This window comes from Gossypium hirsutum, chromosome A08 (genome assembly GCF_007990345.1).
Source record: "Gossypium hirsutum isolate 1008001.06 chromosome A08, Gossypium_hirsutum_v2.1, whole genome shotgun sequence".
NCBI classification, from domain to species: domain Eukaryota; kingdom Viridiplantae; phylum Streptophyta; class Magnoliopsida; order Malvales; family Malvaceae; genus Gossypium; species Gossypium hirsutum.
Genome location: NC_053431.1, coordinates 42,406,543 through 42,430,351, shown reverse-complemented (window position 1 = coordinate 42,430,351; position 23,809 = coordinate 42,406,543). Strand labels below are relative to the sequence as shown.

At 37.3% G+C, this 23,809-nt stretch overlaps 1 non-coding gene across 1 annotated transcript; it reads left to right on the top strand.

The window, feature by feature from the left end:
• The first annotated feature begins 1,094 nt into the window (after positions 1–1,094).
• On the top strand, positions 1,095–1,200 carry LOC121205661 (small nucleolar RNA R71). The gene has a single exon (XR_005900737.1). It is a non-coding gene; the product is annotated as a small nucleolar RNA R71 (small nucleolar RNA).
• Positions 1,201–23,809: the final 22,609 nt, after the last annotated feature.

Below are 23,809 nucleotides of genomic sequence, written 5' to 3'. Positions count from 1 at the left end.
GTAGTTTATTCTGTAGAATAGCTGAGCAAACTGCGTTTAGCTCCACATGCGATGCCTCGTCCAACTTCCGTTTATTTGCTAAAAGTTCCATTAAAAATTTCATTGCGTTTGGCATCTGCGATAGAGCTTCAATAAATGGCAAGTTAATATGTAATTTTTTTAAAAGTTTAAGGAATTTACAAAATTGTTCATCTGAGCGGTCTTTCCTTGTCGCGTTGGGGTATGGCACACGAGGTTTATATTTGACATTCACTGACTTATTTTTATTATGACCTACCTCACTTTGATCTCTGCTCACCACAGTTTCTTGCTTCGGTTCTGGCTTAGGCTCAACGAATCCTTCTTCATCTTGAACATTAATCGCGTTAGCTATTTCCTTGGGTTGGGTTCAGTATTACTTGACAAGCTACCTTGTGGTCGTTTGGAGATTAGTTTGGAAAGCTGGCCTATCTGAGTTTCGAGCCCTTGGATCGAGGCTTGTTAATTTTTAAGTGCTGTCTCGATGTTCTGGAAATGGGTTTCTGACACCAAGATAAATTTAGACAGTATCTCTTCAAGGTTTGGTTTCTTTTCCTATTGATAGGGTGGTTGTTGAAAACTCGGAGGATGTTGTAGTCTTTGATTTCCTTGACCGCCCCACGAGAAATTTGGATGGTTCCTCCAACTTGCATTATAAGTATTACTATATGGGTTATTTTGGGATCTAGAGTTACTGTTACCCATATATTGGACTTGTTCCTCCTTGATGCTAGTGTTAAGGGTTGATTCTCTGTGCATGCTTCTCCTCCATTTGTCCGTACCTCATTACTGGATGTACCTGAGTAGAACCAAGTAAACCATCAATCTTTTTATTTAGAAGTTCTACCTGGTTTGACAACATAGTAATCGAATCGACGTTATAAACGCCTGCTGTCTTAGTTGGCTTAGTCCTTATGACTTGCCACTGATAGTTTTTCAGTGACATCTATTCAATAAATTCATAAGCCTCTTCAGGTGTTTTGTTTTTGATGGTTCCCCCTACTACTGCATCAATCATTTGCTTTGTCGAGGGGTTCACACCATTGTAGAATGTTTGAACTTGCAACCATAGAGGTAATCCATGGTGAGGACACCTTTGTAGTGGGTCCTTGTATCTCTCCCATGCTTCGTAAAGGATTTCTAAGTCCATCTGCACAAACGAAGAGATATCATTATGTAATTTGGCTGTTTTAGTTGGAGGGAAATATTTCAATAGAAATTTTTTGGTCATTTGTTCCCAAGTAGTAATTGACCCTCGTGGTAACGAGTTCAACCACTGTTTAGCTTTGTTCCTCAATGAAAAAAGGAATAACCGATGACGAATGACATCGTTAGAAACACCATTAATTTTAAATGTATCGTAGAATTCCAGGAAATTTTCCAAGTGAGTGTTTGGATCCTCATCCTGCAAACCATCAAACTGAACAAGTTGTTGTATCATTTGAATAGTGTTAGGTTTTAGTTCAAAATTATTTGCAGCAATAGCAGACCTAACTATACTTGACTCAGTTCCTGTTAAAGTAGGTTTAGCATAATCATACATAGTACGAGGAGTAGGATTTTTATTTGCTAGTTCAACAGGTATCGCAGGAGGTGGCTGATTGTCTTGGTTTTCAGCCATCTCCTCGGTTGGGGTTTGAATATCGTTCTCTTGCTCGTTCTCTGTGTATCTTAAGCTTCACCTTATTTCTCTTTGGTTTTGCGAGCTGTACGATCGATTTCTTCATCAAAAAGTAGTGGTCCTGACGGGTTTCTTCTAGTCATAAACTATAAAAACCTGCCAAGATAAAGAAAAATAAAATTGATAAATAATAAAAAAATAAAATAGAATTAACTTGCAAGAAAAATAAATGGCTAAAGTAATAAAAATTGAGTGTTCCTAATATCTTAGTTCCCCAGTAACGGCGCCAAAAACTTGATCGCGATTTATAAAATAGAATAGAATTAACTTGTAAGTTTTATATATTTATAATTAATCGTTCTTGAAACTAACTATTATCACGATGTAGGCAAGTGTACCTATCGAACAGTAGTATAGTTTTAGCAAGACCGGATTGTTGAACCCAAAGGAACTAAAAGTACTAGTAATGACTGTCTTTTAATTATCTAGCCTAAGAATAAATGAGTTTTTTTTAACTAACTAATTATCTAAACTAAGAATTCACAGAAAATAGAATTGGGGAATCACTTTTGAAAAAACGATTGAATTAAGACAATACCTAAGGAAGAATCCACCTAGACTTCACTTGTTATTCTGACTCCGAATCGGACGATTTATTCCTTTATCTTGTTCCGTAGAGATCCCTGAGTTATGTTATTATCCTTATTCAAGACTAATAACGTCTAATCCCTAGATTGAATAATTGAGACTTTTCTCTAATTAACACCCTAGGGTTGCATTAACTCAACCTATGGATCCCCTTATTAGGTTTCACCCTAATCCGGCAAAATCTTGTCACCCTATCTCTAGGCGCGCAATCAACTCCGCTTAATTATGACAAATGTACTCTTAGACAGGGTCTACTCCTCATCTGAATAAGAGCTTATCTTGAATCAGTAACCTGAGATATCAAAACAAGAATTAAGAACACATAATTAAGAACAAGTTAAATATTTATCATACAATTCAGAAAATAATAACAAGATTCGTCTTAGGCTTCATTCCCCTTAGGTATTTAGGGGATTTAGTTCATAACTAAAAAGGAAAACATCTCATAAGAATAATGAATACAAAACATAAAGAAAACCCAAACTCCTGAAGGGAAATTGAGGGGATATCTTCAGTCTTGATGGTGAATTCGGCTTTTGAGATGGATCAATCGGCTTCCCTTGAGCAGTTCCCTGCGTCCTTTTCTCCGCGTCCCCTTTCCTCTTCCTTTAGGGTGTATTTGTAGGCTTTAGAATGCCTAAAAACCCTCAAAATTAGCCTTTTCCAAATTGGACTCAACTTGGGCTCAACAGGGACACACCCATGTGACACACCTGTGCGCGACTACTTTAGGCTGTGCTCGAACTTGTTAGAATGGCACGAGCATGTGTTCTACTCATGTGAGTCGTGCTTTGATTCTGCCAAATTGACACGGCTATGTGGTTTGCCCGTGTGAGGAAGCCCAGGCTGTGTTGATTTCGTACGTTGGCCCATTTCTCGTTCCTTTCGCTCTCCTATGCTCACCTAAGTATAAATCATTCATAAAATGTGTTAAGCATGGGGTAAAAATATGTATAAATTATGGTTTATCAGCACTCTGCCCTCGGACCTCACTACAGCATCTCCTAGTGCACCTCTGCTAGTAGCCCCTCTTCCGGAGTTCTTTTGTGGTCTACCCCTCAATGGAGCACTACTTGCCTTCGCTTCTTGTTTTCTCTCTCTCTCTTCTATTTCGGGACAGTCTCGGATGAAATTTTCTAATGATCCACACTTAAAATAGCCCCTTTCATTCCCCCGGCACTAGCTGAAGTGACGCCTACCACATTACGAACATTCTGGCCTATTGGATCGAGCACTATCGACGTTCGCGACAGAAGTGGTCTGGGCTTTAAAAGTCGTATTTCGCTGATTCTTGTTTCTATTCAAAAACCCGATCGAAGCATTTGATTGGGTAGTGAGTTCCTTCAATCTCTTAGATGAGGACTGATGTGACTTCCCATCTGTCTCTTCTTTGAATCTTGCGACTCAAAAGCCGCTTTCCTCCTCTCTTTAACCAGCTTCTCTGCCTTGCATGCTCTCTCAATGAGCACTACAAATTCTCTTAGTTCTAGGATACCAACAAATACTCGGATATCTTCATTAAGACCATCCTTGAACCTTTTACACATGGAAAATTCTGAGGACACGCACTCCAACGCGTATTTGCTGAGTTTCACAAACTCTCGTTCATACTCCATCACTGTTCTACTGCCTTGCTTTAACTCTAAAAATTTTGTCCTCTTTTGGTCTATGAATCTCTGGCTGATATACTTTTTTCGAAATTCTTCCTAGAAGAATTCCCAAGTGATCCTCTCTCTCGGTACAACAGACACGAGAGTATTCCACCACTGATAAGCCGAATCTTGTAAGAGTGACACTGCACACACTTCACGCACTCTTCAAGGTGCACGATAGTTCATATTCTCTAGCCAAAACTCTGGTTCCTCCCGGTCGTCATCTAAGTTAGCCCAGAATTCCTTGGCCCCTTATTTCCTAATCTTGTCTACTAGAGCCTTCTCCCTCCTGATCAAACCTCTACCTTGCGGAGCTACCGGGGCATACTGAGGGATAGGAAGAGGTGGGGGAGGCGAAGCATTCAGATTCGAACGAATGGACTCCATATACCAAGCATCCATCATTCAGAGATAGGCTTCTCTAGCCCCTTTGCTTTGGCCTATAGTCATAGACTTGCTCTCAACTGGCACGTCCCCTCGGTGGGAGCCAGCGCGTTACTCTCCACGTCATCCACCGTAGCTCTATCAGGATCCATTTACGATATAGAAATACAATTTATAATCGTCACAAGTTGTCACACTATCAATATACAGTTGTGGCATGTATAGCTAGACCCGTACTCTCGCTAGGTTAGTCCTAGACCTGACTAAACTATAGCTCTGATACCACTAAATGTAACACCCCATATTTGTGACCCACGTCGAAACAAAATACGAGGCATTACCTAACTCTATCTCATGCACCCAAACGTTAGCAAGTCACACAGACTCAGTCCAAAATAAAAATTTTTAATTTCTACTTTAAACTACTTGTTATGAGCCTATGAGCCCCAAATCGACCATTGAAAATTATTCGGGATCAACCCAGGTCCTTAAACCATTTATGGAAAATTTGACTTTGAAACAAGGCACATGCCCGTGTGGAAGGGTAACACGCTTGTGTGGCCATTTCGACATGGCCGTATGATGGCCCGTGTGGTTCACACAGCCTATGTAATATAGGGACACGCCCGTGTCCTCCACACATGTGGAAATAAATTTAAATGCACACCTACAGGGGTTTTCACATGCCTTAGCACACGTCTGTGTGCCTGGTCCATGTCCTTCACACGGCCATGACAAGCCCGTGTCCTAGCCTGTGTGCAAAAACATGGACATTCTACTTCTAACATTAGCATCCCGAAAATATCACACGACCAATGCACACCCCCATGTGCTTGGTCATGTCCATCACACAGCTGAGACACATGACCGTGTCTCTACCCGTGTGTTTACTATCATGCATATTGACTTGAAATTTTTACGTGCAGGGGACACATGGCCGGACCAGACGCCCATGGGGCAGACCGTGCGTCACACACGGTCTAGACACACGCCCTGTGTCTACCCGTGTGGACAATATAAGGCTATTTACTAAGCCTATTTGCCACCCTTACTTACACAACCTGCATGGTAGCAACCACAATCAACCACAATAAACAACATTCCATTTGTGCATTTTACTCATATATGAAAATAACATCCTTGGATATAAGTCAAAATAAATATTAGCCATCATTCAAGGCTTAATACAAAATGAAGGGTTCCCAACCCAAGCCAACACATTTGGCCAGTTTTCAATGACACAAAAATAGCAAAATCTAAGCCCTATACATGACATATTCCAAAAATATAAATCAAACTATATCAAAAGCTTCGATTGATAGTGTGATCAATATCTCTGACTTCTGTTGATCCTTGAGCTAGATAGGCAGCACTATAAGAAAATGTAAAAGGAGAGGGAGTAAACATAAAGCTTAGTAAGTTGCACATAAATAAATATACAATATCATTACCATTTATCAACAAGTATCACAATACACAAGTGGCATAAGCAAAACTTACTCATCAATATTCATTTCACCTCATATAGCATATATTAAGCTCACATTTCATACATACCATATAGGTACCTGTACCACTTATATCACGGTTATACTATCTTAGTTAGCTTTAAATCATACTTTCACCGTTGAATCATATGAAACATTATCAGATACTCATTTAGCCTCAAATATAGGGCCAGACATCGATGCCATGTCCCATACATGGTTTACACAAGTCTAGTATATGTGTGCAGATGCCATGTCCCAGACATGGTCTTACACTGGCTCTCATAATGTGGTCGATGCATGTCCCAGACATGTCTTACACTAGCTCACACGAGTGACCCAAATGTCATGGCATGATTATCCGATTTATTTCCTAGGTTCAAACAGGAACTCTACTATCTCTATTACCATCATGTTTTCCCAATTCCACAATCAAGCAATTCATGCTATATTACATTCAAGTACAACTCAACACATAAATTAACATTGTAGTTGAATTTTTTACATACAACTTACCTCGGATTACAAAATGTGGCGACTAGTAGATTTAATTAATTTGCTTGGCTTTCCCCCGGCTTAAGTTCGGATTTGGTGATTCTTGATCTATAATCACAAAATGCACTTTTTTAGTTAATAAAATAAAATTAAGAAATCAAAAATTCATATCTTTGGTAAAATGACCATTTTGCCCCAAGACTTTGACAAAATGACCATTTTACCCTTAGGCCCGAAAATTGATTTTTATCGAATTTCTTCACATTTTATGCCTAGCTAAACCGTTTTTACTCTTATAGCAACTCCAAATTCCCACTATTTCACATACTTAACACCCATTTTACAACTTATGTCCTTTTAGGTGTTTTCATGCTAAGATCTTTTACAAAAGTTGTTCATAACACTCCCAAGACTTAATTTCTTCCATAAAAAGTCAACAAATATTACAAACCCTTTCATGGAAAAGCCCTACACTCTTGATCATTTTGCAAAATAGTACCCTCATTTGAAAGCTTATGCTTCAAGGGTCTCAAAAGTATAGAAAAGCCATTAAAATCACTTACTTGTGAAGACTTAAAGTTGCTGAAATTTTTGAAGCTCAGAACCCCCAAAAATGGCTGGAAAATTGGTGAAGAAATGGGAAATAGGATGATATCATCTTTCTTTTATTTTATTTCTATTTTAGTCAAATTAGCCACCAAACCCACCAAACTTGGACTTTTTGACCAAATTAGCTCCTATGGCCAGCCATGCACAATATTAGGGTCTAATTGCCCTTTAAAGACCCTAAATTTAAGTTCTCTAGCTATTTGGCACTTTCAGCTATCAAAATAGGACTTTTGCATTTTATGCAATTTAGTCTTTTTTCTCAATTGAGCTCACGAACGTCAAAATTAACTCACCAATTTTTCCATGCATTTATATAATCATGCTATAACATCAAAATAATTATAAAATAGTTTACTCGACTTTGGATTTGTGGTCCTGAGACTACTATTTTGAAGGGTGGCAAATTGGCTTTGCAAATGGCCTATTTTTATCGACACGGGTAGAGGCACGAGCGTGTGTCTTAGTCGTGTGCGACACATGGTCATGTTACACGGTCGTGTGTCCCCTAGTGTACCCTTTTGATTTAAAGCAGTATACCCTACAGTTTTGACACGGCTTAGACACACGGGTGTGTCTACTGGCCATGTGTGACACACTGGCTGGCACATGGTCGTGTGGCCGGTCGTGTGACCCAAGTCAGTAACCCCTCTAGTTTTCCCAGGGCCATGGCATACGGGCATGTCTCCGGCCGTGTAGCACAAGTCAGTATGTATGCCCTGTTTTCACAAGGCCTGTGACACGGGCGTGTCTGGTGGTCGTGTGAGGCACACGGCCTATTCACATGGACGTGTGACCCTTAAATTAAAGAAAATTTTCTAAGTTTCCTAAAGTTTACAAATGTTATCAGTTTAGTATCGAACCACTTTTAAGCATGTTTGAAGGTCTCGTAGAGCCTTACAAAGGACATTGTGAATGTTTTGAATGGATTTTGAGTATGAATGTATAAATGTATGTGAATGAGGTATGTTATTTGGTAATGCCTCGTAACCCTATTTCGGTGACGGATACGGGTTAGGGGTGTTACAGAGGGAGTAGATCACCTGAGAATTCTTTGAAATCAAGTTCCGAAAGAAATATATTAGTCAAAGATTTCTGGATAAAAAACATAAAGAAATTTTTGAGCTCAAACAAGGCCGTATGTTTGTGTCAAAGTACGAGCGAAGATTTGTCAGACTAAGTAAATATGCCTGGGAATGTATTCCAACCGAGACTGCCATGTGTAAGAGGTTCAAAGAAGGGTTGAACAAAAACAAAAAGCTTCTAGTTGGAATTCTTGAACTGAAAGAATTTGTTGTATTGGTTGACCGAGAACATAAAGTCGAAGAATTGAGTAAAGAGAAAATACACGCTAATTTTGAAGCAAGAGACTCAAGAAAGCGATCGACTGGAAAGTCATATCAGTCGGTATCAAATAGATTAAAAGAACATCAGAACCGTTCCATGACTTCTATGGGATATTCTAGTAGAGATAAAGGTAAACGGCGCTCCAGTCCAAAACCTCAAGCTACATCTGTAGCAAGTGTGGGTAGTGTCAGAAATGTCAGACCCGAGTGCAAGCACTGTAAAAGACCATATTATGGTGACTATCGATTGAAGAACGGAGCATGTTTCAGGTGTGGTTCCTTCGACCACTATGTTAGAGATTGCCCAAAGAAATCCAAGAAAGAAAAGGCTCAAACTATGAGACTGAGACACACAGCTATGAGAGGTAGGCCTTCTCGTAATCCCAAAAATATAAGTGATATCCGTAGTGTAACAAAAGACTCTGCTGTGAGATCTGAGGCACGAGCACCAGCCAGGGCTTATGCTATTCACGCACGAGAGGATGTTTCTGCCCCAGATGTTATTACCAGTACTTTCTATATTTTTTATACTAACGTTACTGTTTTGATTGATCTGAGATAAACCCATTCTTATGTATGCATAAGTTTAGTAACTAGTAAGAATTTACCTGTTGAGTCCACTAAATTCGTGGTTAAAGTTTCGAACACTCTAGGTTAGTATGCGCTAGTTGATAAAGTCTACAAGAATTGTCCTTGATGACTCGGGGTTACAGCTTTTTGACTGATTTGATTTTGTTACCATTTGATGAATTTGACATTGTTTTAGGTATGGATTGGCTAATTCTACATGACGCTATTGTAATCTGTAGATGTAAGCTTATTGTATTGAAATGTCAGAATGGTGGGACGTTTCATATTGAATCAGATAGTTGGAGTGGGTTGCCTATGGTTATATCACTATGTCATTGTAGAAATATGTGAGAAAAGGTGGAAATGCTTACCTTGCATATGCAATGGATTTTAAAGTATCTAAATTGAAGCTTAAATTAGTGCCTGTAGTTTGTGAATATCTTGATGTATTTCCAGAAGAGTTACTTAGATTACCGCCGATTAGAGAGGTTGAATTTTCTACTGAAACTTGTACTAGGGACATCACCGATATCATTAACACCTTACAGAATGGCTCCTACTGAATTGAAAGAGTTGAAAGCATAGCTGCAAGAATTGAAAGATAGAGGTTTTGCTCGACCCAATTTCTCACTTAGGGTGCACTGGTTCTATTTGTTAAGAAAAAGTAAGGATCGATGAGATTGTGTATTGATTATGTTAGCTCAACAAGGTTACATTGAATAAGAAATATCCTTAAATTGACAATATGTTTGACCAGTTTAAAGGTGTAATAGTATTCTCGAAGATTGATCTTCATTCTGGTTACTATTAGCTACGAATTAATGATTTAGATGTACCAAAAACTACATTCAAAAACAGGTACGGACATTATGAATTTCTTGTGATTCCGTTTGGTTTAACTAATGCACCTGCAGTATTTATGGATTTGATGAACAGAATCATCAGATTGTATTTAGACAAATTTGCTGTAGTATTTATTGATGATATTCTGATATATTCTCGAGACAAGTTTGAACATGCTGAACACTTGAGGATTGTCTTGCAAACTCGGCAAGATAAACAATTATTTGCTAAATTTAGCAAATATGAGTTTCGGCTCTGAAAAGTTGGTTTGTTGGGACATATAATATCTGTTGAAGGCATTAGAGTTGATCCGAGAAAAATTTCAGCACTTGTTGACTGGAAACCACTGAAAAATATATCTGAAGTTAGAAGTTTTCTAGGATTAGCTGGTTATTATCTAAGATTTGTCAAAGGGTTCTCAATGATAACTACACCGATGACACGATTTTTATTGAAAGATGTGAAATATGAATGGTTCAAGAAGTGTAAGCAAAGTTTTAATTCGTTGAAAGCATTGTTGATTGAGGCACCAGTTTTGGTTTAGCCTAAATCGGGTAAAGAATTTGTAATTTTTAGTGATGCATCTTTGAATGATTTAGGTTGTGTTTTAATGCAGGAAGGCGAACTAATAGCTGATGCTTCCAGATAGTTAAAGCCACGTGAAAAGAATTATTTGACACATGACCTAGATTTGGTAGCTATTGTGTTTGCGTTGAAAATTTGGTGACACCATTTGTTCGGTGAAAAATGCCATATATTTACCGATCATAAGAGTTTTGAAGTATCTAATGTTGCAAAAAGATTTAAATATGAGACAGTGCAGATGGATTGAACTGTTAAAAGATTATGAGTTGATCTTTGATTATCATCTGGGAAAAGCGAATCTAGTTGTTGATGCTCTGAGTAGAAAGTCTTTATTTGCTCTGTGAGCGATGAATACGCGACTGATAGTATCTGATGATGGTTTGATCTTAGCTGAGTTGAAAGCTAGACCGATGTTTTTACAGTAGATTTGCGAAGCTCAGAAGTGTGATGACGAGTTGCTAACTAAACAGGCTCAGAATGAGTCGACTTCTGATTCAGGATTTCAGATAGGACTCAATGATTGTTTATTATTCAGAGTTAGAATTTGTAATAACTCGTTTTTATTTAAATCAAAACAGTTGTTTTGGGACCACAAATCTGAAGTCAGAAAATTTATTTTATTATTATTATTTTGCCTATAGATGATAGAAATACCGTATAAAAATTTCGTTAAGAAATTTTACCGTTTACATGCTCAATTTGATAAAAAGGACTAAATCACGAAAAGTGCAAAAGTTGAGTTATAATAGTTAAAGGTATTAATTAGCTATAAAACTTTAAAGTGGAAGTGCTTATATGGAAATTTGACCATAAATATGATAGTGGAATATGATGGCTTGGCATTTTGTGTAATTTTTAAAAGTTTTAAAGGTTAATTATGTAATTAGGTAATCAAAGTTAATATTAAATAAAAAAAATTAAGTATCATCTTGGTTTCATGTCTTTCAACAGAAAATTTAGGGTTTGGAAGCCATTTTTGGTGTTCAACTTTCGGCAATCTCATTCTTGCCTATTTGGCATGTACTTTTAATCCGTTTTTAATATTGTCTATGTTTTCGAGATCATTGTAGCTTAATCTAGCTAGCCTAGGAACTAATTTGTAAAACTGTTTAAGGATTTGAGTTTTGCCACGAATGAATATTGGTTGGTTTTGTTGTTCGATGGTAGAAAATGGATAGTTGTTGATAGATAAACAACTTTTGTTAAGTGATTTTTGGTAAAAATGTCAAATAAGGATTAAATTGAAAAATAGAAATTTTTACATGGTATAATTTGTGAATTTATGAAATATATGGGCTGCTATAAGTATGTTCAATAATTAGCTAGGCTTGGATAAGGAAAAAATTGCATGAATTTTATTTTCCGAGCCTAGGGACTAAATTGCAAAGATTTAAAAGTATACGGGTAAAATGATAATTTTGCCAAAATTATGTTTTGGATTAATTGAATAATTTACATGTTGAATTGAGTTAAATTTATATGTATAGATCTAGTTAGACCTCATACAGAGTTAGATCGAGGCAAAGAGAAAGTCTTAGATTAATCGCCTCTACATCTACGTTTACTTGTCGAGTTAAGTTCGTGTAATTAAATTGTGTTGATATGTTTTAATTGAAAGATGTAAATGTTATGATTTTTCATATATAATTTATCAAGTGCATATCCAATGATGGACAACGAGTACAGAGCCCCGTTTGGACCTTAGGAATTCATAAGATACAAATGACATGTCATTAGGGTTACTGATTTATAGCTCGTGAGAGCATACTGATATGTAGCTTGTGAGAGCATACCGATTCACAGATTGTATGAGTATACATGTACATGAATTTTTACGGATTACAGTTATTTGATCTAGCACACTATATGTGAGCTATCCTGAGTATCCAACGGTCTAAACAGTTCAATGGGCAATGTTTTGATACGGAATGGTATGAGTTCATTATTAACTATTACAGTTATACACTCGAAATACATTGAAATAATCTTACATGAAATATAGATATATGGAATGGATGATACATGTATATGGAATTTGATTAATTGTTGATCTCATCCATGATTATTAGTTCAGATATGTATTTACATGGCTAATATGGTTGGTGTATATGTACTTAGGCATTTGGCCAGAATGTGTTGGGTTATGCTTTGTTACTTACCTATTACTTGATAAAAATGGTAAGTTAAATTCTAAGTTATACGAACTTACTAAGCTTCAATGCTTACTTTGTGTTATTTTCTGTGTTTTATAGTGAATCAAAAGCTCGTTCGGGTTAAAAGCTTGTCGGAGCTATATCACACTATCCACTAGCTCTTTTGGTACTTTTGGATGTTTAATTTTGGTTATAATGGTATGTATAGGTATTTTGGTTAATCTTGGCCTATGGGTTTGGACAAACCATTTTTTTGAAAGGTCGACTTTTTATTTTAAAAAAATAAAAATGGGAGTCGCCACCAATCATTTTTATATGAGGTGTGATCTGATCACCTCAAAACTTGATCTTTTGAATAAAAGGTTTAAATTATTAAAACAATGTTTTTTGGTCTACAAAAATTCAAGAAAACGGATTCGTGAGTCTGTTACGTACGAGAAAGGATTAGCACCCTCGTAACACCTAAAATTGATACCTAATTGATTAATTAATGTCTTAATGTCGAAAAGTTGAAAAGTTGAAAACCTTAAAATACAATCCCTCATTTTTTAATGTTAATTTTACTAAAAAAAACACTTGAATAAATTGAAACGAACGTTAAAGACTCTCTCTCCTCGAAATGACAAAATGTCACATCTTGTAAGTTAGGACACGACATTTTGAACCCTTAAGAATGAGCTTGCCTTTTAATTAATTTTTTAAAAAAAACTTGTATATTTTAATTTTAATGGATATTCAGCCATTTAGGTTCAACGAGGAAATCAAAACCCCGTAAGTTATGGTACGACCCCGTAAGTTATGGTACGACTATCTTGAAGCTCCAAATACGGAATATTACCTTTATTTTCAGAATTTTCTTTTTACAAATTTGGATAAAAAATTAATGTAAAATTGAAAATGATACATGTTTAGTTTAATCGGATGTGGTACAAAAAGCGGTTAAAACAAAAAAAAAAATGTTGTGTTCAATGAATAATTATAATGCAACATAATTTGTAATAATATAATAAAACATAAAAATATAATGGTAATAATAGATCACGATTCCAACATGTATAATAGGATAATAATAACAATGAAAACAATAATAGTAACAATTAGAATAGTGCTAATAATAATATCTAAATTTTGAAATATATTGAAAGTAGCAAATAAATAAAAGAATAAATGAAAGGCATAACAAAAGAAAATAAAAAAAAAATCCAATTATAAAAATAAAATAAAAGAAATATTAAGTAAAAAAATAAATATGTGAACATCAATAAGACATTTGATTAAAAAATTGAAACTAAATAAATAAACAAATAAAATAACAAATGAAATAGTTTGTGAAAAAAATAAAAAAAAATTGAAGTTAAATGAGTCAAGTATCAAATTGAAATTGAAACAAAATTAAGGGGAATAAGTTGTAAATAATCAAAGTAGACTAAAAAGGATTAAAATATAACTCGCTAAAAATGATAGGGACCGAATGATCAAATAACTCCTGTCCATATGCGCACCGTTTCTTAGAGGATTCAAATGAAATAAAATCAAAATTACAGGGTAAAATTAAAGAAACAAAAGAAAGGACAGGATCAAATTGGAAATGGGCGAAAAAACGGAAGGACCCATCACGTAATATCCTTTTGAGGGAAAAACACCCGGATCCTAGCCTAAAATCGGGTCGAGTTTCAGGTCTTAAGCAAAACGGCGTCGTTTTGGCAACTGATGCTTAAGTCCAAAACGACGCCGTTGTGACCTCTATATAAATATAAAAAAATCAGAAAAAAACTTCCCCCCTCATTTTTCCAAAAAATCTAAGAGTTCTCTCAAACTCTCACTCAGTCTCCCTTTCTCTGGCCATCCTCCGGTCGATGAACCACCATGGCGGTTGCCAGTCGTCAACAACGGCGCTGCAGTCCACGATGTCCGGAAATAAAAAAATTTCCATTTTTAGGCTTTTTGACTCCTGATCCCAAAAACCGACCATCTTTCATCGGAAATGGTCACCTCGGCCACCCATGGCGGCTCAAACGCGAGAAAGGTGAGATTTTGGCTTTTTATTTTGTATTTTATGTTGTTGAAAATAATAAAAAGAAAAAAAAACAATATGAAGTAACAAAATAACTTGAAAAGATGCTAGGCAGAGAATAAAAGAACCACCTTTTTGAAATTCTTTTTTAATTGATACTGTATATGTGTAAGAAGAAAAAAAAACATTTATGTTTTTGTGGCTTTTTATAGGCAAAATTCATTACAATTTTTATTCTTTTGCTTGCTTTTTTTTTGTTTCCTACTATTTTTGCTACCTCTGTGCTGTTGTGTGTTTTCTTTGTCTGCAGGTATGGGGCGAAGACCATAGGAGTGGCAGACGGTGGTGGTAGAGGGGTCAGACGACATGCCTGTCGACGTAGAGAAACAGCATAAGAGAGGCTATGGTTTCTTCTTTTACTGAAAATAGGTTTAAGTTTTGGGCCACTAGGCCTCTTTTTCATTTGGGTTCTTTAGGTTTAATGTAATTGGGTTTGATTTTTTGTAATGGAATTTATATTTTTTGTTTTGGTTTTTGGGTTTCTGGTTTGGGTCCGGGCAAATTTGGCCCGTTACAACTGCTCCTCTTTGCTCATTGTCGTGTAACAGAAATGGAGCAAAGATTTTAAAAGGGCCAATTTTACCTGGATTTATCGAGTCTCGACTTCTTCTAGTGCTTCTCTTCTTCAAGTAACCTTATTCCAATCCACTGCATCTTTAGGGGTATAGGAATTTAATTTTAATCTACTCTACTGCAACTTTAGGGAGATAAGATTAGTAAGTTAATCTGCTATTCTGTAACTTTAGAGAGATAAGATTTACTATCTTCGATCTACTCCATTGCAACTTCAGGGGGATAAGCTTTGTAACTTCAATCTACTCCACTACAACTTTTGGGAGACAAGATTTGTAATTTGCAATCTTTAATCTGTTCCACTGTAACTTTAGGGAAATAAGATTCGCTATATTCAGTCTGCTCCACTGTAACTTCAAGGAGATATGACTTGTAATTTGCAGCTTTAATATGCTCTACTGCAACTTTAGAGAGATAAGATTTTCTATCTTTAGTTTGCTCCACTGCAACTTCAGGGAGATAATGTTTATAACTTTAATCTGCTCTGCTGCAAATTCAGAGAGATAAGATTTGCTATCTTCAATCTGCTCCACTGCAACTTGAGGGAGATAAGATTTGTGGTTTGTAGCTTTAATCTATTCCACTACAACTTCAAGAAAATGCGATTCGCTATATTTGATCTACTCCACTGCAACTTTAGGGGGATAAGATCTGTAACTTTAATTTGTTCTACTACAACTTTAGGGAGACAAGATTTGTAATTTGCAATCTTTAATCTGTTCCACTGCAACTTCAGGGAAATAAGATTTGCTATCGTCAATCTGTTCCACTACAACTTCAAGGAAATAAGGCTCGTAATCTTCTAGAGCTCTACTGGCCAGAAAATCTGCTATTGCACTTCTTTTTATAGCCTTCTAATTCACATAGGCTATATCAAATTTAGAAACTAGAATTTGCCATCGGGCCATCCTTGCATTCAAAGCAGTCGGCCCCATCATGTATTTTAGAGGGTCCGTTTTTTAGATTAGCCAAGTTGTATGGTACAACATGTACTGTTTTAGTCTCTGGGTTGCCCAAATCAAGGTACAACACAACTTCTCGATTGGTGAGTATGTTGTCTCACACTCAGTGAACTTCTTACTGAGATAGTATATTGCGTTTTCTTTCCTTCCTGACTCATCATGTTGACCAAGCATGCATCCCATGGAATTCTTGAATATTGCTAAGTATAGTATCAACGGTTTATCTGGGCTAGGGAGCATTGTACAGGTAGTGTTTAACCTTGTCAAAAGTTTTTTGACATTCTTCATCCCATACGCCTGGATTATGTTTCTTAAGGAGACGAAATATGGGGTCACATTTTTCGATTAATTGTGAAATCAACCTAGCGATGTAATTTAATCTCCCTAAGAAACCTCGAACTTCTTTTTAGGTGCGCGGCGAAGGTAACTGCTGTATAGCCTTAACTTTATCTGGGTCGATCTCGATCCCCTTTTCACTAACTACAAATCCTAGTAATTTTCTCAACCTATCCCCAAAGGACATTTTGCTGGACTGAACTTCAGTTGAAATTTTCTCAACCTCAGTAATAATTTCCTCAGGACTTGTAAGTGCTCCTTTTCTGTTCGGGATTTTGCAATCATATCGTCGATGTAAACCTTGATTTTCTTATGTGTCATATCATGAAACAAGGTTACCATAGCTCTTTAATACGTCGCTCCAGTATTTTTTAGTCTGAATGGCATCACTTTATAGAAAAATGTTCCCCACATGGTTACGAATGTGGTGTTTTTCATATCTTCAGGATGCATCTTTATCTGGTTGTAACCGGAGAAGCCATCTATAAAGGAGAACAGTGAATAACTTGTCGTGTTGTGCACCAAGGTGTCGATGTGAGGCAATAGGAAATTATCTTTCGGGCTAGCCTTATTTAAATCCCTGTAGTCTACACATATTCATACTTTCCCATCTTTCTTAGGGACGGGACTATATTGGCTACCCACTTCGAGTATTTAACCACTTGTAGGAAACCAGCATCAAATTGCTTCTTGACCTCTTCTTTTATTTTTAATAGGACGTCGAGCCTCATCCTTCGAAGTTTCTATTAAACTGGCCTGCACTCTTCTTTTATAGGGAGCCGGTGTACCACGATATCAGTACTTAGACTAGGCATGTCTTGATACGACCATGCGAAGACATCTTTGAATTCTTAGAGTAACTCAATGAGGTCTTGCTTTGTCTCTATGATAAGGCAAACTCCGATCTTCACTTATTTATTTTCTTATTTGCCTCCCAAGTTCAAAATTCTACTGACTCTTTGTACCGTAAGATTTGTTTCTCGTCTTATTCTACCATCCTCAACAAATCAGGAGATAGGTTACAATCTCGATCATCTTCAAAATCCTTAGAATCCTCCATACGTAGATCTTGCTCAAAAGGAGACTCTAAGTCAGTGGTAGCATCGCTCATATCATTGATATCTGGAGACCTATTAAAGGGATGAAAGAAAGTCCAACGAACAAAAGAATCTAAGAATAATTATCTATATGGTATGATTATGAATGAAATGGAAAGAATAAAAGCATATTTGCTTAAGATGATATGCAAAGATGCATTTTATTAAGATAAAGATGTTGGACATAAGCCTATTTCAAAAGGATTCTTATTTTTGCTAGGCTTAGAGTGATAAACGTGTTTTGAACATTACTCTAAATTAACACTAAAAACTACAGGAATCGCTTCCGCAGTCCAATTATTCAGAACACTTCCAGGTGTATAGGGGCAGATGCCTGATAAATTTTCTCCCCCAATTCTTTCTTCTGATATGGCATTGATGTTAAGATTTCCTAAAATTTCTTCCATAGTTTCCTTTCTTGGCATCCTTCGTTTAGGGTGAATAGTTCCTCCTAACATGAAATTTTTGGATATATGGGGAAAAGTCATCGGTTCCCATTTGACCTCTCCCCTGCTTAATCGTGCTCTTCTCTTTTCTTGCTTCTTCTCTATTCTTTCCTCATTTGCTTGGATCTAGCTTGTATCCTAAGCCAAAGCAGTCTTGCTTGTCCATTAACATGGGTGGCACAACCCTCTATTGGAGGTATTTCCCGAGTCCTTTTCCAAGCAAGGCTCCTTTGCCATCTGTTAGCTGTAGGCCCATCCTCGTAGTTTTGGATATTTTGGGCATCGAGATATTGTTCCCTTTGTCAATAAAGGTCGTGTTCACAAATTCTAGCGATCGAAAGGAACATTCTATTGCTTCATCATCTGCCCCTATGTATGGTGCGTCATTGGTTACAGATAAAATGATGTCTTCTTCCGAGTTTATCATTATCAGTCGACCCTCAGTTACCAACTTAGCTTTTAGTGCAGTGATGATGGCACTACCCCAGCCGAGTGAATCCAATGCCTCCCTAATAAAAAATTATACGAAGGCTTAATGTCCATCACTAAGAAATCTACTTCATACGTGTTTGGACCAATCAAGAGGGGTATTCTAATCCTTTCCATCACCCTCCTTTCGATTCCATCGAATGCTCTCACTATGTTTTGACATGTATTCATATGAGAGCTGATAAACCGTAATTTATACATATTTTCACCCCATGCTTAACACATTTTATGGATTATTTTCCCTTAGAATTGGTGAATTTGATGCTCCTAATGCCTTAATTTCATGTTTTATACTTAGGTCTTAGAATTGGTGAATTTGATGCTCCTAATGCCTTAATTTCATATTTTATACTTAGGTGAGCATAGAAGAGCGAAAGGAACGAGAAACGGGCCAAAAAAGGAGAAAATGGGCCAAAGTACGAGATCAACACGGCCTGGACTTCCCCACACGGGCAGACCACACGGCCATGTCAATCTGGCAGAATCGAAGAACGACTCACACGGGCGTGGCACACGGGCATGTCCTTACCGAGCCCAAGTTGAGTCCAATTCAGAAAAGGCTAATTTCGAGGGGTTTTAGGCATTCTAAAGCTTATAAATACACCTTAAAGGAAGAGGAACACACATAAAGAGAGAAGGAGGCAGGGACCTGCTCAAGGGAAGCCGATTGATCCATCTCAGAAGCTAGATTCACCATCAAGATTGAAAATCTCCCCTCAATTTCCCTTCAGAAGTTAAATGATTAGGGATAATAACATAACTTAGGGATCTCTACGGAATAAGTTAAATGAATAAATCGTTCGATTTGGAGTCAGAATAACAAGTGAAGTCTAGGTGGATTTTTCTTTAAGTATTGTCTTAATTCAATCGTTTTTCCAAAACTAATTCCCCAATTCTATTTTCTGTGCATTCTTAGTTTAGATAATTAGTTAGTTAAAACACCCCCTTATTCTTAGGCTAGATAATAAAAAGACAGTCATTACTAGTACTTTTAGTTCCTTTGGGTTTGACAATATGGTCTTGCTAAAACTATACTGTTGTTCGATAGGTACACTTACCTACATCGTGATAATAGTTAGTTTCAAGAACGATTAATAACTAGCCACAGGAAAATTGCGATCAAGAGCTATCCACAGGCAACCTATTCAGCATGGAAAGGGGCAAGACATTTATGTAGATCCATTGTCAATTAACACCCCTGGTAATGTATATCGTTTGCAGCAGATGGTAACGTGTAGAGCCTTTGTAGATCCTATGCCCCTCGGAGGTATCTCATCATCATTGAAGAAGATGAAGTTGTCGACACTTATATTGTTAACTAGGCGGTCCAGCTTGTTTACAGAGATATCATTAGCGACATAAGTTTCATTTAGCACTTTCATCAATGCGCTACAATGTGTCTCCAAACTTAAGAGCAAGGCTAGTACTGAGATGCAAGCCAGTTGTTTGTGCAGCTGTTCTACAACGCTGTACTCGCTATGCTTTAAGAATTTCAGGAATTCTCTAGCCTTGTTCTCAGTTACTAAATCGTTAACTAGCGAATCGAGCCTGACCATCTTTTCCTTCTTATACTCGACTACTAGGGTCTTTCCTTTAGTAGTTTCAGTTCTTGTACTTGTAGGGTCATAACGCCTCCAATTGCGTGTGTAGAAACTTGCATCTTGGCCCTCTTTTGAAGTGCTAGCTAGGTTTTCTTCTCCTGATATCATCACGTTACGTCGTTGTTCTACAAAACCCTCTTATTGTCCTTGTAGGGAAAGGCTACAGGTTTCTAGATTATGACCCTTGGTGCAATTTGTACTTAGGTTTCATTACTTCTTGGTCGTGAAATGATAATGTAAAAGCCTGGTTTTGGGTCCAATCAGAATAGTGATTTTGGGACCACTAACCCGAGGATAGAGAAATTATTTTTAATATTATTTTATGTGTTGTGGCATGATTATATAAGAGTATGAAAATTTTGGTGAATTAATTTTAGCGATTTCATGCTTAATTGTGAAAAAGGACTAAATCGCATAAAGTGCAAAAGTCCTATTTTGATAGCTAAGGGTGTCAAATAACTAGAGAACCAATATTGGGGGTCTTTAAAGGGAAATTAAACCCTTAAAAGACAAGCTAGCCGGCCATAGAGACAAGAATGGTCAAAAAGTCAAGGATTAGGTAGATTTGGTGACTAAATTAGCTATGAATAAAATAAAATAAAGAGAGAATTATGTCATATTTTCTCTCATCTTCTTCCCACTGAAAACATCAACCATTAGATGGTTTTGAACCTTGAAAAATTTCAGCCACTTAAATCTCTACAAGTAAGTGATTTTGATGACTTTTCTTGATACTTTTTGTGTTTTTGTGACCCTTATGGCATGAGATAGCTAATGGGGGGACCATTTTGCAAAATGGTTGATAGTCTAGGGATTTTACATGAATGAGATTATTATATTTTCTGAAATATTATGGAAGAATATGAGTTATCGTTGTGAAATAGACAACTTTCGTGAAGTAGTTTTCATGGAAACCCTAACTAAAGACTATTTTGCATAGGTTGTAAAATAGGTAATAAATGAGTGAAATGTTTGAATTTTTGAGTTGATATAAGTATGAAATAGGTCCGACTAGGCTTGGTTAATTTGAAACTTTAATAAAAATTGATTTACGAGCCCAAGGTAAAAATCATAATTTTCTGAAAGTCTAAGGGCAAAATGGTCAATTTTGCCCAATTATGAATTGTTGAGTACCTAGATCAATAAAATGATTAAATTTGTGAATTTTTATCATTATAGATCAAGAATTACTTTAACACCCTAAAAATTTAGGGGTCGTAATTTTGTCATTTTTTACACAAATTGCATGTTGGTGTGTTAACTAAGTGATTTGGGCATGTTTAGGGTTGTCTGGGAAGTCTTGGGTTCAAGCTCTAGCTTTTGCAAAATTTTTGTTTCTGCTTAAAAGGAACCTAGACACTGGTGCGGAGGCTTTATAAATAAATGTGGTTGAGTGAGGACATAAAAGAGTCTTGTGGCTTAGTGGTAGTTGGCGTGTGGAGCATCTGAAGAGGGCATGAGTTCGAGTCCCATGTCAAGCAAAGGAGTATTTATTTTTGCTAGAAGAGGACGGAAATAGTTAATGTTGGAGTTGAACACTGAAGATGAAGGGTTTGAATTGGTCTTAAGGGTTGTTGTAGAGGATTTCAAGGAGGGATAAGGGGAGAAAATCTTGGAGATTATCATGGAATTTGAAATTAGAAGAAGGTTGTAGCCGTATGGGAGTGTGTAAAGGTGCAAATTTGGCTAAGGGGTTTGGGGAGTGTATTTTCGGCATTTGGGTAGGGAGTAGGGGCTGAACGCTTTTTTGGCTATTGTTCTTCTTGCTCTTTTCGGTCACTTTGAGCATTATTCTCCTCTGCCGATTTCTCTGTATGCCTTTTGGGAAAAGCCGAAATTTTGGTTTCATTTTGTGCCGATTGGTAAAACCTTTTCTTTTGTTTTTTTTTCTCTTCTAAGTCCCTGACTGAACACTACCCAAGTTTACACTCAGCACTGTGCCAAAATTCTCTTCTCCTTCTACTTCTCTCAAACCCATTTTCCATCGCATCTCTATTGCACTTCTACCTTTAAGAACATTGGCTGAATACCATTTGATCATCTGGTTCATCTCGTTTGGGTTGTCTCTGTGTTAGCCAAATATCTTTCTCTTTGTCGAATCCTTTCCCTATTCTTTTAAATCTCTATGTTACCTGGTTAGTTTGATGGAGCGAATTCGGTGCCTCTCTGCTAGTGGTAAGTATGTCGTGTGGTGACTGTTAACCTTGTTTCTTTTATTATTTTCTCTAGGTTGAATATTCCTTTCTCTTAGTTCTCTATATTTATCGAGTGGTGACTTCTTTTTCTATGATGTATGTTCACGGGGTTCAGTTATCACTGAGGAACGAAAGGGTGCAGAACGTTCTTGAGCCATCGGAGCCCTGTCTTCCAAGACTTGGGTAAGCCGATTATTCCTTGTTTTAAGAGTGTTATCTTAGAAGCTCTCGGTTATTCTCTTTAATTAGTTTTATCTGTTAAACTGTCATGTGTGCAGTTGAGGGCCAAGATTCGTGATATCAACTCTAGCTAATCTAGATACAGTTAGCCACCTTCTCTTTGATCAAGGCCTTGGACTTGTAGGGGATTCTGTCACATTCGCAAATCAAGGTGTGTAGTCGTACACCCAATCTTACTCTGTGTTTAATGACGAACGTGGGTGGGTAACCACACCAAGGCTGTTGTAGATCGGTAAAAGCTGAAAAGTCGGGGTTTCGACTATTGAGGCCTTACGAGTGTGCGATCGCTCGTGGGGTAAATTGAGCCCACATATTATGGGCGGTAGACTATAAGACCGTTGCGTGAGTTTCAAGGACTAGGGCCGTTATGGGCCGTGTTGGGTCGAGATGGGCCGAGCGGGCTCAATAGACTTGTGGGCCCCACGCGGATAGGACATTTGATAAGTGACAAAATATGGAATGGGACATGAAAACCGCATTGGCGGGACTGTATCTGAGCTGGGCCACATGGGTGTATGGGCCCACTTGGGCTGAGTTGTGGGTCTTGGGCCCATTTACACTGTTTTGGCCATATGGGTTATTTGAGTCGTTCAAGTCGACTGTAGACCTTTCGAAGGGTCGTTATCTATACTGAGACCCTAAAATTAGTTAAATGATTGCAATACCTCTGATGGGTAAAAATTACTATTTTACCCCTAACTGACGAAATGACCTTTATAATGCTACTGGTAGGTTTATTGATGTGTGTATGACTTTTAAATGACTGGTTTTGAGTATGACATACTGCATGCACGTAATATTTATGACACGACATCTGCATGGGATTGGGTTTATGATGTGGAGAAAGTACTGTACTGGTGACTATGTCATGTTTACTATGATTGGTGGCTTGCCGCACTTACTGCTACTGGTAGCTACGCTGCGTTATTGTTACTAGTAGCTTTGCTGCGATATTGGTGTGCTGGTTGGGTGGGTTGATTGATATCCCCACATGGTGTGTTGGTTGGTACGAGTGGTGTGCTAGATGGTTTTGGGATGGGTTGCATTTCGCACTATACTGAAACTGTATTGGGCTTAGGCCCACACCACTACTGTTTAGGGGCTAAGGCCCAGACTGTACGAATACTGAATAGGGCTTAGGCCTATACTGTTACTGCATAGACTATTTTCTATAGTCTGATAAGGGATTACACACTATTTTCTATAGTCTGATAAGGGATTACACACTGAGTTTTCGTAAACTCTCCCCTTTCTTTTAATTGCGCAGGTAATCCTCAGCCTTAGACGGTTTGGAGCTGCAAGGGACTCGGTGGCCACAACAATCACGAATGACTTTATTATTTACTGATTTTATATTTGGGTTTTGTTTTGTAATAAGGCCATTTGGG